Source organism: Sceloporus undulatus, chromosome 6 (genome assembly GCF_019175285.1).
Source record: "Sceloporus undulatus isolate JIND9_A2432 ecotype Alabama chromosome 6, SceUnd_v1.1, whole genome shotgun sequence".
Classification (NCBI taxonomy): Eukaryota; Metazoa; Chordata; class Lepidosauria; order Squamata; family Phrynosomatidae; genus Sceloporus; species Sceloporus undulatus.
In genome coordinates this window covers 7,153,236-7,168,001 of record NC_056527.1, presented here as the reverse complement: position 1 = coordinate 7,168,001, position 14,766 = coordinate 7,153,236, and the positions used below count along the sequence as shown (strand labels likewise).

At 39.6% G+C, this 14,766-nt stretch overlaps 1 protein-coding gene across 2 annotated transcripts in view; it reads right to left on the bottom strand.

The window, feature by feature from the left end:
• The window catches only part of CTDSPL (CTD small phosphatase like), an 82,924-nt gene that overhangs the window by 27,674 nt on the left and 40,484 nt on the right, over positions 1 to 14,766 (bottom strand). The window lies entirely within an intron of this gene.

Genomic DNA, 14,766 nt, shown 5'->3' with positions numbered 1-14,766 from the left:
TCCAATGAAAATGGAAAACCCGCAAATAAAAAAAAATCAACTACTCTCTAGGAATCTCTAGGTTCTCCAGCAGAACTCATCTGCCAAAATTTGAACAAAGAATTATGCTGGAAGACCTACAAATGACTAGAGTAGTGCTTTCTCTAGGAACCTCTAGGTCCTCCAGCACAACTCTCTGGTCAACTTCCAGCAGAATTTCTTTGGAGGACCTAGAGAGATTCCTAGAGAGAATGTATTAATCAAATTTTCAAATACTGTAATCAAATCCACAAAAGTCAAAGCCACAAATGTGGAGGGCTGACTGTGTATAATGATCAACCTATAATGAGCTGGCCAGGGTGGACCATCAAGCTACCTAGACTAAGAAGGCTGTAATTGCCACTATCTATAAAGATTTCATCCCTCACATGGAGAACTATCTGTGCTAGTAACACTTGTGATGGCCTGTTGAACAGAGAACAGTTATGCTATTGATTTACCACTAAGTCCTCTGTCCAGCAGTCTCCCTGCCTGAGCTGTCTCTGAGGTGGTGTTGGAGAACCTGAGTGCTCTACTTTTGGAGGATCTGAAGATCCTCCAGGCTTGCATCGGGCTTCATAAATACCATGGGGCTGTCTCAATACATCATTTCACTGACATGTATGGAAGATCATACTCTTCCCCTGTTTTTTTTGCTGCTGATTACACGGACAATGGTTGGGGTTACTGGTATTGTAACATTGATTTCTAAAACCTGTGTCCATAGGAGTTTTCATGGTGTCAGAAAATCTCCAGGTTATATTGCAGGGTATACATGATTAAGTTTCTAGTTTCAAGGGAACATTTGTAAGACAATTAAATTTAACATAATTTGTATATATATAAAGCAGGTTGAAACCCACTGGGTGACGTCTTAAGCAAGTCACACTTTCTCAGCTTCAGAGGAAGACAATAGCAAACCCACTCTGAATATATCTTGCCAAGAAAACCCCAAGAAAGCCTTAGGGTCACCGGTCACCATAAGTCAGAAACATCTTTAAGGCACACAACAACAACAACTACTACTACAACAACTACAAGGTTCATACTATTTTTTAAAAGGTGGGGGTGGGGAAGCCAACTAATTAAACAAAAATATATAGAAAGCATCCAAAGCCTGAAGGATCAGCAGTTTAGTCCTAATACAGCCAAATAATAATTTTAAACCCTTCATTCAAAAGCATGCCTTGAGGTCGTAATTTTAAAACAAGGTGGATTTTTCTGATTAAATTCAAAATGAATATTTTCTGAGTTGATATCCATCTTTCTGTAATACGCACATACATACAGCTCAAAAAGGGCTACTTTAAAACAGTTGTGAATAACAAGAATTTGTCATACTCAAGTCACTTTCTTATAGTAGCCATCAAGTGAAGAAGTAAAATAGCTGCCACATAAAAGGAGATGGAGGAGGGCATATCAGCATTTCCTTGGATGATGGCCCTGTCAGTATTGTCCAGAGATTGTTTGTTAGATGTTGAGTGTTGCCACCAAGGCCACAATAGGATTTGCAAGTCACTGGTATGTCATAATACTGTTTTGGTTGCACAGTTCTGTTTTGTCCTTGTTCTCCTTCTAAGGTAAGGCCTACCCAGTTTTTATTCCTATGCATTGAGATATCAGCTTAAATTTGAAGGTAAAATGTTGTCCAATCAGCCTTGTTATTTTGTTTGTCTCAGGCATATGGGTCAAGCCTCTTTTTACGTGGGGAAAGATAGCACATGGTATACGACTCCGATATCCAATCCCAAATCCACAAGTTTAGGATTCCTAGTACAGAAAAGGAACTCACATGCAACTCTAATCTGCATGATGTTTCTACTCAATTTGCTTAGTACAACACACATAATAAAAACAGCAAAGGCTCACAAAACTGTATTATGTAGAAACACCAACCATCCCAGCAATGCAAAGGGAGAAAGTTGCTTTTTAGTCTGTGAAAAACATTCTGAAAAAGTACAGCGCAGTTCACAATATTAGAACTCTTTGGATCCAAATGATTAAGTAAAATATTCATTAACAACAGCCAAAACAGCATTTTCTTTCCATCCATTTTGCAACCACTCCACTCCAATCTGCTTACTCCACTCAGACATTTTCCTGGAGACATTGTCAAGTTGAAAAGCTAATATACTGACACTTTAAGCCAGCTACAGCCTCACTTCATCATGGGCAAAAATTGTATTTCTCCCCAAACGTATAGCATTTTACAGGATTTTAAACACAGATTAGTTGAGCCATATGACTAAACAGAGAAGAGTTATCCTGAAATAAAGACCATTTGGGTGTATCCAAAAAAATCCAGGAAAGAATATTTCATAAGGCTAAACATACGAAAAGACAAGCATGCAGCCAAGTATGCATCACATGTGTGAGCAGGTAACAACAGCCAAGTTCAGGCATTACTCACCAGTTTTTTGACAGGAGAATAGGGGAGTGCCTAGCTCTTTCCCCTTCTTTCATCACTTTCCTCATTTGGAAAATGACTTGTCTGAAGAGATGTTCCTGTTCACACGGAGCTGATCCACAACAGCAAGATTCCTGATTTTCCAGGTTTCCATCTTGCATGGAGCTTTTCCATCCAAACAGGAACATCTCTTCAAACACATTGCTTTCCACTCGAAAAAAGTGACAATGGAGGAAAGAGGTGGACTGAATTATCCAGGCTCATCAAACCGGATAGGGCTACATTATCCAGACTCAACAAATGCCTACACTGATTCTTATTCTTTAAACCTGATCTTGAAATGACAGAATGTGCAGAGTCTGAAGCGTTTTGAAATGAAAAGCAATGTATAGTGTCAATGCCAGGCAGCTATGTTGTGGTTTTGTACAGTGAAACAAACAAACAATCAAACAAACAACAACAAAAAACACAGTTTGGTCTAAATGCCCTACATTGAGAGTAACTGTAGTGGTGGCAAATTTGTCTGTGATGCATCCTCTAATGGGGTCAGGGAGGGGGATGACAATGTGACTTTGCTTATAAAAGGATAAACAGCATGACTTCTGACCTAAATACTCTAAAGGCACCAGATCCTGTCTGATCTTGGATGCTAAGCAGGGTCGGCTCTGGTTATTACAGTTGGTCTCCACACTTGCTGGGGTTAGGAAAGTGGGAAAACCTCAAACAAACAAAAATTAAAACAAAACTGACAGAACACTTCTCTAGGATTTGCAAGGTCCTCCAGTGCAAATCTATGGTCAACATCTGCTAGAAGTTGATCACAGAACTGTGCTAGAAGACCTACAGATGCCTAAAGAAGTGTTCCCTCTACGAATCTCTAGGTCTTCCAGCATGCCTTCCAGTGGAAGTTGGCCATAGAGTCATGCTAACGATTCCTAGAGAAAACACATTAATTCAATATGTGTACAATCAAATCCATAAAAGTCAAAGCCACAAAAGCGGAGGGCCAACTGTACTTGGATGGGAGACTACCAATGAACAGAGGGTGTTGTGGGCTATATTTCAGAGGAAGGAACTGGCAAAACCACCTCTGAGTACTCCTTGCCTAAGAAAACTCTATGAGATTCATGGGGTTGCTGTAAGTTGATAGGTGACCTGAAGGCATGTAAACATAGACACAGAGTAAAAAACACCTTTAGACCAAGAAGAAAAGATTAAGGAAAATTACTTAATTGCTTTTATAGAGCATTTCAAGTATCTCACTACATTATGTTTAGAGAGCTCTTTAAGCTTGTCAGTATTATCCTCATCCTGCAGGATAAGGATGTACTAAGGCCAAGAGGATAACAAGCTGCTTAGGGCCTTGTCCAGCTCTCATACACTGAATTTGAGATGTGGGCTCCCTGGCTCACAATTCATTAAACTAATACACAACACAAGGATTAGTGAACTGACAGTCATCCACTCTGCATAAGAGGGGAGGCTCAAGAAACCTCCTCAGGGTTTCGACGATATCTACCAGCAAACCATAGAATGGTGGTGGTGGTGGTGGGGGGTCTGATGCAGATGGAAACTTATTCAATAGTATCTTAAAATGAGTGAATGGAAAAGAACTTCAGCCAATTTGCCTTAAAAGACTAACTGCAGAATATTAACATATGAACCATTTTTTTCTTTAAAAAGAGAAGGGGGGGGGGGACAGAAACTCCAGTGTAATGGTTTGAGTGCTGAACTAGGACACTAGAAAATCAGGACTTGAATCCTGGGCAAGTCACATTCTCTCGGCCTCAGAAGAAGGCAAGGGCAAACCCTCTCTGAACAAATCACACCAAGAAAACCTTATGATAGAGTTGCTGTAAGTCAGAAATGACTTGGAGGCACACAACAAGAACAACCTCTTGTTGTAGAGGCAATTGAATCTTTGTTTTTATAAAGAAAAATGCCATCTAAGTTACATATGCTTAATGGCTAGACACTAACTACAGTTTCCCACACAGAATTCAAAACACTATAGATTTAAATATTAATATTCCCCACTGCCTCTCTGCCTGGTTTTTCCCCTTAATTGGGGCTCAATCTTTTTGAGTGGCTTTGTTATCCAGCCTTTATCTGACATATCTACCAACCCACCATTTCCCCATATTGAAAAAGCAGAGAGCATTAGAAGAGTCACAAAAGGCCAATGGTGGATGATTGAATAATGAAACTATTGGAGATGACAGAAATGGGCAAACTGACTTGACCTGTTGCTTAAACTGTAAAGATGTAAATGAAATAAGGGAAGAATGGTTCCCCATTATGGAATATTGTAAATTAAGATGGAAATAAGGTGTAGGAAGAAGTAAAGGTTTGATCAAAGACAGAAAGGTTATTAAGAAGAATATATATATATATATATATATATATGGTATTGAACAAGCTCTAGGAATACTGTATTGAAAATCTATAAACTTTGTTTTAAAAATAATTCTATGATATGATTGGTTGATATGGGGCCCGTTACTAGAGAGACTGAAGAAGTCAAGTTACACAAAGCTTCTTATTGAGGTTATATTTGATATAATCTCCATACTGTAAATGAGAATATTATGATCTATGTATTTATAAATAAAATTTTAAAAAGAAAACAGCATTAATTTCACCTCTAGAGCCATGTTGGCTTCTGAATCCTCCAAGTTACTGGATATGGCTGCCCTAATGTCACAGCAAAGTTCAGTGATGCCTGAACGTATTAATGTGCCAGGGAATGGGTTTTGTTTTTTACCATTTTGTAGAAGGGGGGATCCCACCTTCCAAGAAAGGGAATTTCCAGCCAACCTAATAACTTTGCTATTAGATATAAAAAGTGTGTGTCATTTTGGCTATACTGCCTTTAATAACCAAAAACAAAACAAAACAAAACACATTTAATAAGAAATATTCCTGCCAAGAAAGGGACTTTCCAGTCAATCTGATAACCTGGCTAGTAGATACAGGAAACGTGTGCTCTTCTGCCACCTATGCTGTCTTTCCCAAGCACCCTTTTGAACTTCCCGATTAACATTTCCATTATGCTACAAGAGCAGCTGCTCACAGGGATTCTGCTGTAAATTAACTCCAGAATCACTGCTCAGCAAATAACTCAGTAGTTCATTGCTATGAGGTCACTCCACAGCAAGCATAGTTCCCAGGCTGAACAACATATTGGGATAGCTGCTTCACCTTCTCCAAGGTAATGAGGTGCTAATGATACTATTTGCTTGAAGGCTCACCTAGTATTTCTAGAGCCTTAGCCTCAGAGGCAGATTACAAACAGTCTGGGAGCAATTTTGGTTATAATTTTTCTTGCTGCGGGGGAAAAACTGCCTAGGAAATCCATCTGGATTTAATATTCCAGGCTAGCATTTCCACCCAATGCATGAATGGGGGAGAGGGGCATTACATCAGAATAAGATTCAAATCATTAAGAGCTACAGCACTTCAGCTCCTTAAAGATGGATCTCTTATATCAGACTTATGAGCCAATATGAGTTCTACATTATTATTTTGCCAGGCTCACGTTAAAATCTTATGCCACCTATGCTGCATTTCCCAAAAAGGTCGATGTGTGTGGTCCCCTAAAGCTCAACTTTGCCATGATTTAACAAAGTTAGGAACATGGGGAGAAAAAAAAATCTTGAGAAAGAATCTTCTCATGTATTCTAAAGCTATTTCCCTCCCACTAAATCTGGTGTTAAAATGGTTATCAAGAAGAAGCACTTGGTCACTCTTTTTTTATAAAGTAGGGCACAGTGATAGTTAAGCAACCAGAAAAGCCCTCTGGGCTTCTCCTCCTGCCGCTGTTACAGTCTGATTTTTAAACGCACATTTCATCTCTGATTAGCACATTAATCAGTCTACCAATACATCTGATTAATATTTCAGCTTAGAAACCAGACAGCGAGAGATGCACACAGATGTACCCACCGAACTGAAATTCATTTGTTTAGATGTCTCAAAACATTATCTGAGGTTGCAACAAAAAAAATGTTGAAGTATATGAACAGTCCCCTTCCATTTTCTTCTAAAAAGGTTGCGATTCCAAGGGAGCTGCAAAATTCATTAACTGTATAAATATTTCACATTATTTTCTCAACACAGAGAAGGCAGCATTCAGACGTCTTTCTGCCATGTTCAGAACAGAGATAATAGGAAAAATATAGAGAAACAAAATGGTTCCCAATTGGCAAAAGGGTCAGGCAAAGATGCTTTCTATCACCCTGTTCGTTCAACTTCTATGCAAAAAATATCATATGAAGAACAGATCTAGACTCAGAAGAAGAAGGAGCGAAGACAGAAGGAGCATCGACAATCCAAGATACATGCAGATGAAACCAAACACATCATAGACTTAGAGCAATTACTAAGGGAAGTTAAAGAAGCAATTGCAAAGGCAGGCTTACTGCTGAACATAAAGAAAACAAAAATAATGACCACAGAGAAACACAGAGAATACAACCTAAACAATAGGGAAATCGAAATAGTTAAAAGATTTTCCCATACGTCGGCTCAAACATTGATCAGAATGGACCTGCAGACAAGAAATCAAAAGAAGACTAGGAATAAGAAGGGCAGCATTGAAAGAACTAGACAAGATTTTAAAGTGTGAAGATATAAAACTGTGCACTAAAGTTAAAACCATCCAAGCCATTGTATTTCCTATCACCATGTACAGGTGTAAGAGCTGGACAGTGAAGAAAGTCGATAAGCAGAAAATCAACTCATTTGAGGTGTAATAGTAATAATAATAATAATAAGCTTTATTTGTATACCGTTTTTCCGTGGACGATCAAAGTGGTTTCCAATATCAGATTAACAATACATAACACATCATGACTCTGCTTCCAGATGTAGTGCTGGAGACGAGTGCTGAGAATACAACAGAGAGTCAAAAAGACAAACAAATGGGTTCGGTCTTTGAACAGATGGACCCTGAACTCTCCCTCAAAGCAAAGATGATCAAAATGAGGTGGTTGTGTTTTGGCCACCTCATGAGAAGGCAGGCATGACTCATTAGAAAAGACAATAATACTGGAAAGGGTGGGAGGTCACAGGCATGAGTTTCCAAGACCTAAGCACAGAGGTAGAGGACAAGGGGCCTTGGAGATGTCTCATCCACAGGGTCTCCATTAGTCGTGGTTGACTTGAGGGCAGTTAAAAAACAACAAAGATGCCCTTATGGTATCTCAATGCGTGAGTGAGAGTATACAGAATGTAATGCTATCTGTTTGACTTATAGATCCTTGCCTTGATCCAAGTGCACATAAGCAGGCTTCCATCTTCAGATCTGGACTTATGGGTGTAAATCTGATGTACATCCAAATACAGAAGATATTTGCATGCCTGAATAAACATCTCCAACTACATACTGGACCAAGTAATCATCCGTGGCTTCCACATTTACATATAATTACACATAGATTGGGCCTGCTGAATGTAGGTAATATTGGAATAAATTCAACAGCTAGCCTCAAACAGAGTAAAAACACTGCATTATTTGCTAAAGAGTTAAACAACACTTATGTAAATCCCACTGACTCAATGGGTCTACTCTAGCTAGGGCTAGCAACTGGATTCAGGCAATCAGGTTTAGCTTTTATATTAATGTACACCATGGAAAAATAGGTAGCAACTTTGAAAAAGTATTCATTGTGCCGGCAAAAAGAAGTACAATGCTCCCACACTGCTTAGTATTTTATTTCGCAATTACTACTTTCAGGTCACTTCAGTGTTGAGTAATAATTGGTTTTCATCAAGACTGTCACTAACCTTCCATTTTAATCAGAGTTAAACCCCAGCAATCAGACACTATTTCAGTTCCCCTAGAAAAATCATTTTCTTTCTCTGCAACGTCAGTTCATATTCAAGGGCATTAACACTGAAAAGCTTGATACAATACTATCCCTTATCCAGTTCAGTTTCTTTCCAGTTCCCTTTTTCTGTTAAATAGTTAATAAATTATGTAATATATTTCCAAGGCTAAATAAACACTAAAAGAACTGGTGAGTTCAACATGTGCATCCTGTTTCCTATTCACTAGAAATAATATGAACAAAAGTATATTCGAAAATAATTCAGACTATAGTACTAAACAAGTTTTTAATTCGAAGGTTTATACAGTACTTCAGAATATATTCCAGTTTGGGAACGATGAGGTGCATCATTTCTGTAACTGGAAGAAAATTATGTAATGGAGTTGCTGAACTTTAATTGTTGCTCCCAGAGTTTACAATGCAAATGCACCTAGAGCGTGCATGTGCAAGCAAGAACTTTCTGTGGACTGAAAAACTCACATCCTCATCCATCTTGGATGACCCAAGTCCTAAATATGTAGAGGATACAATGGACACTACCTTGTACAGCTCCCTCTTGGCTGCCACTGTGACTACATTTGGAGAAACCATCTGATGCTTAAGACTTATCTGTCATTACAAGGCTGGGTTCCACAGCCTCCACCCAGCTTAACTGAGTTTACTTTGACGAACATCAGACTTTTAAAGAAGATCCTTTAGGAAAGGAGATAATTTTTTAATCCTCAAAACCAAAGGGAGAAGGACCCATAGCTCAGTAACAACAAACTGTACAAAGGTCAAACATTCAGTTCCTGGCATCTTCAGGTGGGGATAAAAACTTTCTCTGTCTAAAACTCTGGAGAACTGGTGCCAGACAACGTAGATAATACCGAGCTACAGTAACCTGTGCTCAAGACAAGAAGCCACTGTTAGGAAGGAATATAGAGAAACGGAGTGGTTTCCAATAGGCAAAGGGTCAGGCAAAGCTAAATGTTATCATCCTGTCTATTTATCTTGTATGCTGAACATATATGTAAAGCAGGATTAGACTCATAGCATGGAGGCATGCTTTGGAGGCATCTATTTTGCTTTGGTCAGGCCTCACCTGGAATACTGTGTCCAGTTCTGGGCACCACAATTCAAAAAGGACGTTGAGAAACTGGAGTGTGTCCAAAGGAGGGTGACTAAAATGGCGAATGGCCTAGAAACCATGCCTTATGAGGAAAGACTTAGGGAGCTGGGTATATTTAGCCTGGAAAAGAGACATTAAGAGGTGATATGATAGCCTTGTTTAAGTATTTGAAGGGGTGTCACAGTGAGGATGGAACAAGATTGTTTTCGCTGTTCCAGAGACTAGAACACGGAACAATAAATGCAAGCTCCAGGAAAAGAGATACTACCTCAACATTAGGGGGAACTTCCTGACAGTAAGGGCTGTTTGACAGTGGAACACACTCCCTCGGAGAGTGGTGGAGTCTCCTTCCTTGGAGGTCTTTAAACAGAGGCTGGATGGCCATCTGTCGGAGATGCTTTGATTGAGAGTTCCTGCATGACAGGGGTTGGACTGGATGTCCCTTGCGGTCTCTTCCAACTCTACAATTTTATGATTCTATGAAAACTGGAGGAAGGAACATCAACAATTTAAGATATTTAGATGGCACCATATTACTAGGAGAAAAGACTTGGAACGATTACTAAAGAAAGTAAAGAAAAAGTGCAAAAGCTGATTTACAGTTAAACATTAAGAAAATAAAAACAATGACCACAGATGATTTACATAACTTCAAAGTAAATGAAGACATTGAGATAGTATGGTAGTAAAAGTTGGGCAGTGAAGGTACCTGATAGGAAGAAAATCAACTGTGGTGCTACAGAAGAATTCTATGGATACCATGGACAGCAAAAAGACCAATACAGTACATAGATCATAAAGCGAATGAAGCCTGATCTCTCTCTAGAGGCCAAGATGACTACACTGAGACTGTGTTGTACTTTGGTCATATTATAAGACCTAGAAAAGGCAATAATGGCCCGTTACAGACTGGCAAAATGTGGCGTGGCGGTGGTGGTACTAGGGTTAGGGAGCACGCACCATGCAGACGCTCCCTAACCCTAGTACGTATTCTGTACATCAAAAGGCGGCACCCTGTACACATAGGCGCCACCATTTTAACATGACAGACACTTAATGTCCACACATTGCGGCGCGCTTGTGACATCCCGAGTGTGCCATTGGCGCACTCGGGTGTTGCAAGCGCAACGCAAAATGAACCCACTTTTTGTGGGGTTTTTGCCGATGGGAAACCATGTGGTTTATCCACTGCGGCTTCCCGCAGCGGAAAAGGAGGCTCTGGCAGACCGCCCTTTTTGGGCGGTCTGTATCCTGCCAATATTTGATAAAGTAGAAGGCAGTAGGAAAAGAGGCAGGCTGCATTCCAGAGGGATAGGCACAATTAAGGAAGCTATGGTCCTGAGTCCGCAAGACCTGACCAGGACTGCTGATGATAGGGTGATCTGGAGGTCTTTCATTCATAACGCCACCATAAATTGGTCAAATTGTTCGCTATTAACAAAGAAAGACTTATATGACTTAATCGGAGCTGATTTCAATCTGTTGTTTCGATTTCTGTACCAGACCAAATACAGGTTGAGTCTCTCTTATCCAAAATGCTTGGGAATTGAAGCTTTCTGGATTTTTTGGGATTTTTAAATGTTTGCATCTTGGAGATGGGACCTAAGTCTAAACATGAAATTGATATATGTTTTGTATACATGTTATCAACATACCCTGAAGATAATTTTATATGTATTTTAATAATTTTGTGCATGAAACAAAATTTGTGTACACCAAACGATCAGAAAGCAAAGGTATTGTTATTTCAGCCACCCATGTGAACAGTTTTGGATTTTGGGGTAATTTGGATTTCAGAATTCTGGATAAGGGATACTCAACCTACAACTGCACACCAACAAGACTGCTAAAGGGTCCTAGATTTGAAAATTTAGTAAAGGAATAAGTATTTCAGCATGCCCTCTGCTGTCTGGATTGTTTTACAATACAGAAAATACTGTATTCTGGATTCATAATGTCTCCCATGACTTACTACAACATATTCCAGATGCCTCCACACAACAGGCAAATTTCCTCAGAGGAATGTTAGCTAAATGAAGATGAGAAAATATCTGCCAGCTTTAGATCTCAAAATGGCAACACTGTTTTGTTCCTTTTTTCGGTTTCTTTGCTTTCTTTGGTTAAGCGTAGCTGCATTTTTTCCCTTCTCCAGAAAAGGATGTTTGGATTTCGTGGCTGCATCTGCTGTTGAACTTTGTGCAGCTTGTCTCTTTTTCCTAGAAGAAAGCTTTGTTTGTTGGCCCCTCTCTCAGGGCGGGAAAGGAATGTAATGCATGCACAGACTCTGCAGTATTTCCTGTTACACTCCTGTTCCAAACCAATGTACTGGGAAAAAATCCAGGCAGTACAACCAAACCCTTGATCTAAAATGAAAGAGTGAAGCTCAATATTTCAGAGTGCATAAACGTAGAAAAATTATCGACATGGAATGGTTGACTGTAAATAAATACAGAAATTATCATCTAATCCTTTTAAACGACATAAAAATCAACTGCATATTTGTGTGAGCACACAGTGCTGCTTTTTTTAGTATGCAAGTGGCAAAGCAAGCAGAGTCTTTACTAAGGAAGTTTAACAAAAACAGTTCAGATAGAAATACTACTCCTTCGCACTATTCCTCCTTTATCCCACTGTTAAAGGTTTAAGACACACTTCCAGTTAATAGAACTCTCCCCCAGATCGAAAGATTTTGTGTGTGTGTGTGGCTTCAATTTTCCTGTCAACTTATGGCAACCCCATCATTTCGGTAGATTGTCTTGAGTTCCTTGGTGCAAGGCCAAGATAATACAATAAACTGACCTACTACTCCACTTCTTTATACCCTGATGATGGAATCAATTGGAGGGATAACAATCCTGGATTTAAACAGAAATGGCATCTAACATTTTTTCTTTTGGCCTTCTCTGTGTTCAGTCTGCCCAGGGGCTACTCCAAGTGAAACCAAACACTGTCACTAATTTCATCAATTCCATCTGAGAGTATGCAGGCCCTGCTCATACAAATTAAATACATGCATACAAATTAAATCTATTTATTTTATTTATTTATTTATTCAATTTATATCCTACCTTCCTCCATATGCAAGACACCAAGGTGGCCTACAGCATTTAAAAAACAAGATAGAATTAAAACATTATTTATAAAGAAGTTTAAAACAATATAAAAACACTGACCATGATTAAAAAACCCAGCACCCCACACCAAACCCTTTCTGTCACATAGATATTGAGTCAAAAACCTGCCTGAATAAAATGGTCTCTTAGGATGCCGATGACAGTAATTGAGAGAGGTGGCCAACTTAACCTCCTGTTGGATGAAATTTCAAAATCTGGGAGCAGTCACTGAAACGGATCTTTCCCAAGTTCTCCTCAAATGTACCTTTGATGGTGGTAGGAAAGACAGAAAGTCTTCTCCCAAAGCTATTAAAACTCAGGAAGGCTCATATAGGGAGATACAGCTTTTCAGATAGCGTGGACCAACGCCATATAGGACTTTAACCAGCACTTTGAATTCTTCCTAGAAACAGACTGGTAGTCAATGAAGCTGCTTCAATAGAGGGGTATATGTTCCCTGTAACAAGCCCCAGTCAATAGTCAGGGCACAGCATTCTGTACCTGCTGAAGTTTCCAAACAAGTTCCAAAGCTCCCCGTAAAGCTCTTTAATTTGATTAATGTAATCGAGGCATGTGTTACTATGGCCAGATCTGACCTATCATGATTCCCTAGTTTTAACGGTGCAATTGTACCCCTGGCCACTGTTGAAACCTGGGCATCCAAGTTCATATGAGAGCAGAAGCACAAGAAGTGTATCTCCATGCTACACAGACTGAATCTCTATTCCCTGATTGGCCTTCCAATTGACTAGGAAAACTTTGGTCTTGTCTGGATTCAGCTTCAATTTGTTTGGCCTCATCCCACCCATTACTGACAACAGACACTGGTTTAGCACCGAAATGGCTTCCTTAAATGGAAAGGAGCGATAGAGTTGGGTGTCATCAGTGTACTGGTGACACTTAAATCCAAAGCTCCGATGACCTCTCCCAGTAGTTTCATGTACATGTTAAATAGCGGGGGGGGGGGAACAAACTGAGCTCTGAGAAACCCCACAGGCCAGTGGGTAGGGCAAGAATCTCCCAGCACCACTTTCTGAGTTCTCCCCTCCAAGAAGGACTGGAACCAATATAGAAGAGTGCCTTCAAATCCCACCCCAGAGAGATATCACAGAAGGATATCATAGACAAGGGTAGTGAAAGTCACTGAGGGGTCCAGCAATAGGGACACACTCCCCCTGTCTAGTTCCCTAAGTAGGTCAACCACCAAGGTGACCAAAGCTGTCTCAGTCCCATAGCCAAGCCTCAAGCCAGACAGAAATTGGATCTAGATAATCTGTTTCATCCAGAAACTCCAGGATCTGGGAGGCCACCACACACTCCAAAACTCTGCCCATAAAAAAAGGATGTTGGAAAGTGGCTGATAGTTATCTTGTACAGCTCAAGGAGAACTTTTTCAGCCAGAAGCAGAGTTCTTCCTCAACCCTGAGATTGCTTGCAATGGTACAAATGTCTGTCAGTTGCTTCCCAACTGACTGGGGAATAGACCCCTTTTGCTTGCAATGATTGCTGTTCAGTAAGTGAGGACAGAGGGACTTTCATGGTTCCTACATATTCCCTGAATTAGTGAATATGTAAGGATCATTAATATAAACCAGTCATGAACATATACCTCTTCATTACACATTTGTAACTATCTCAATGAATCCCAGTCTATGTAATTTGTCACTAATCTCAGCTCTATACCTGAGAACTGAGCAATGGACCAGTTTTGTTAAAGGTTTTGTCTTCTGCAAAAATAATACAAGCAGAGCCCCGTTCTTCAGCTAACATTATCTGGCAACATTTTCTATCAAACAACAAAGCTATCAGTGGATAGACTCAATACTAATCCATGTTAGGCAGAAGCATTCCTGGGGGTCTATCCCATCAGCAAAACTATACCAGATATTATTTACAGTACTACTGATTTCTACCACTCTTCTGTATAAAACAGTTTAGCACTGAATGCACAATGCATCACAGTGCCAAAAATATCAATCTGCAGAAATTAGTGAGATAGGCCAGTAGTGTGTTTCAGTTACACATCAGAAGATGAACCTGAAAGAATACCACCCAGGAAATTTATGGCTAAACTATTATTTTAGTCTCCGTAATCTCAGAGCAAAGTCCAAAACACACTCTAATCTACAAAAGTGGGCCTCAATTTTCTCTGCTAGAGTATTTCAAAGAGTCTACAAATTTAATGCCAGAATTGATGCACATCAAGATATTTTAATCATTGGTATTTCTTATCTTTGGTATATCTGTGCATACAATTTCATTTGTATGAATGCTGTGGGTATAGTA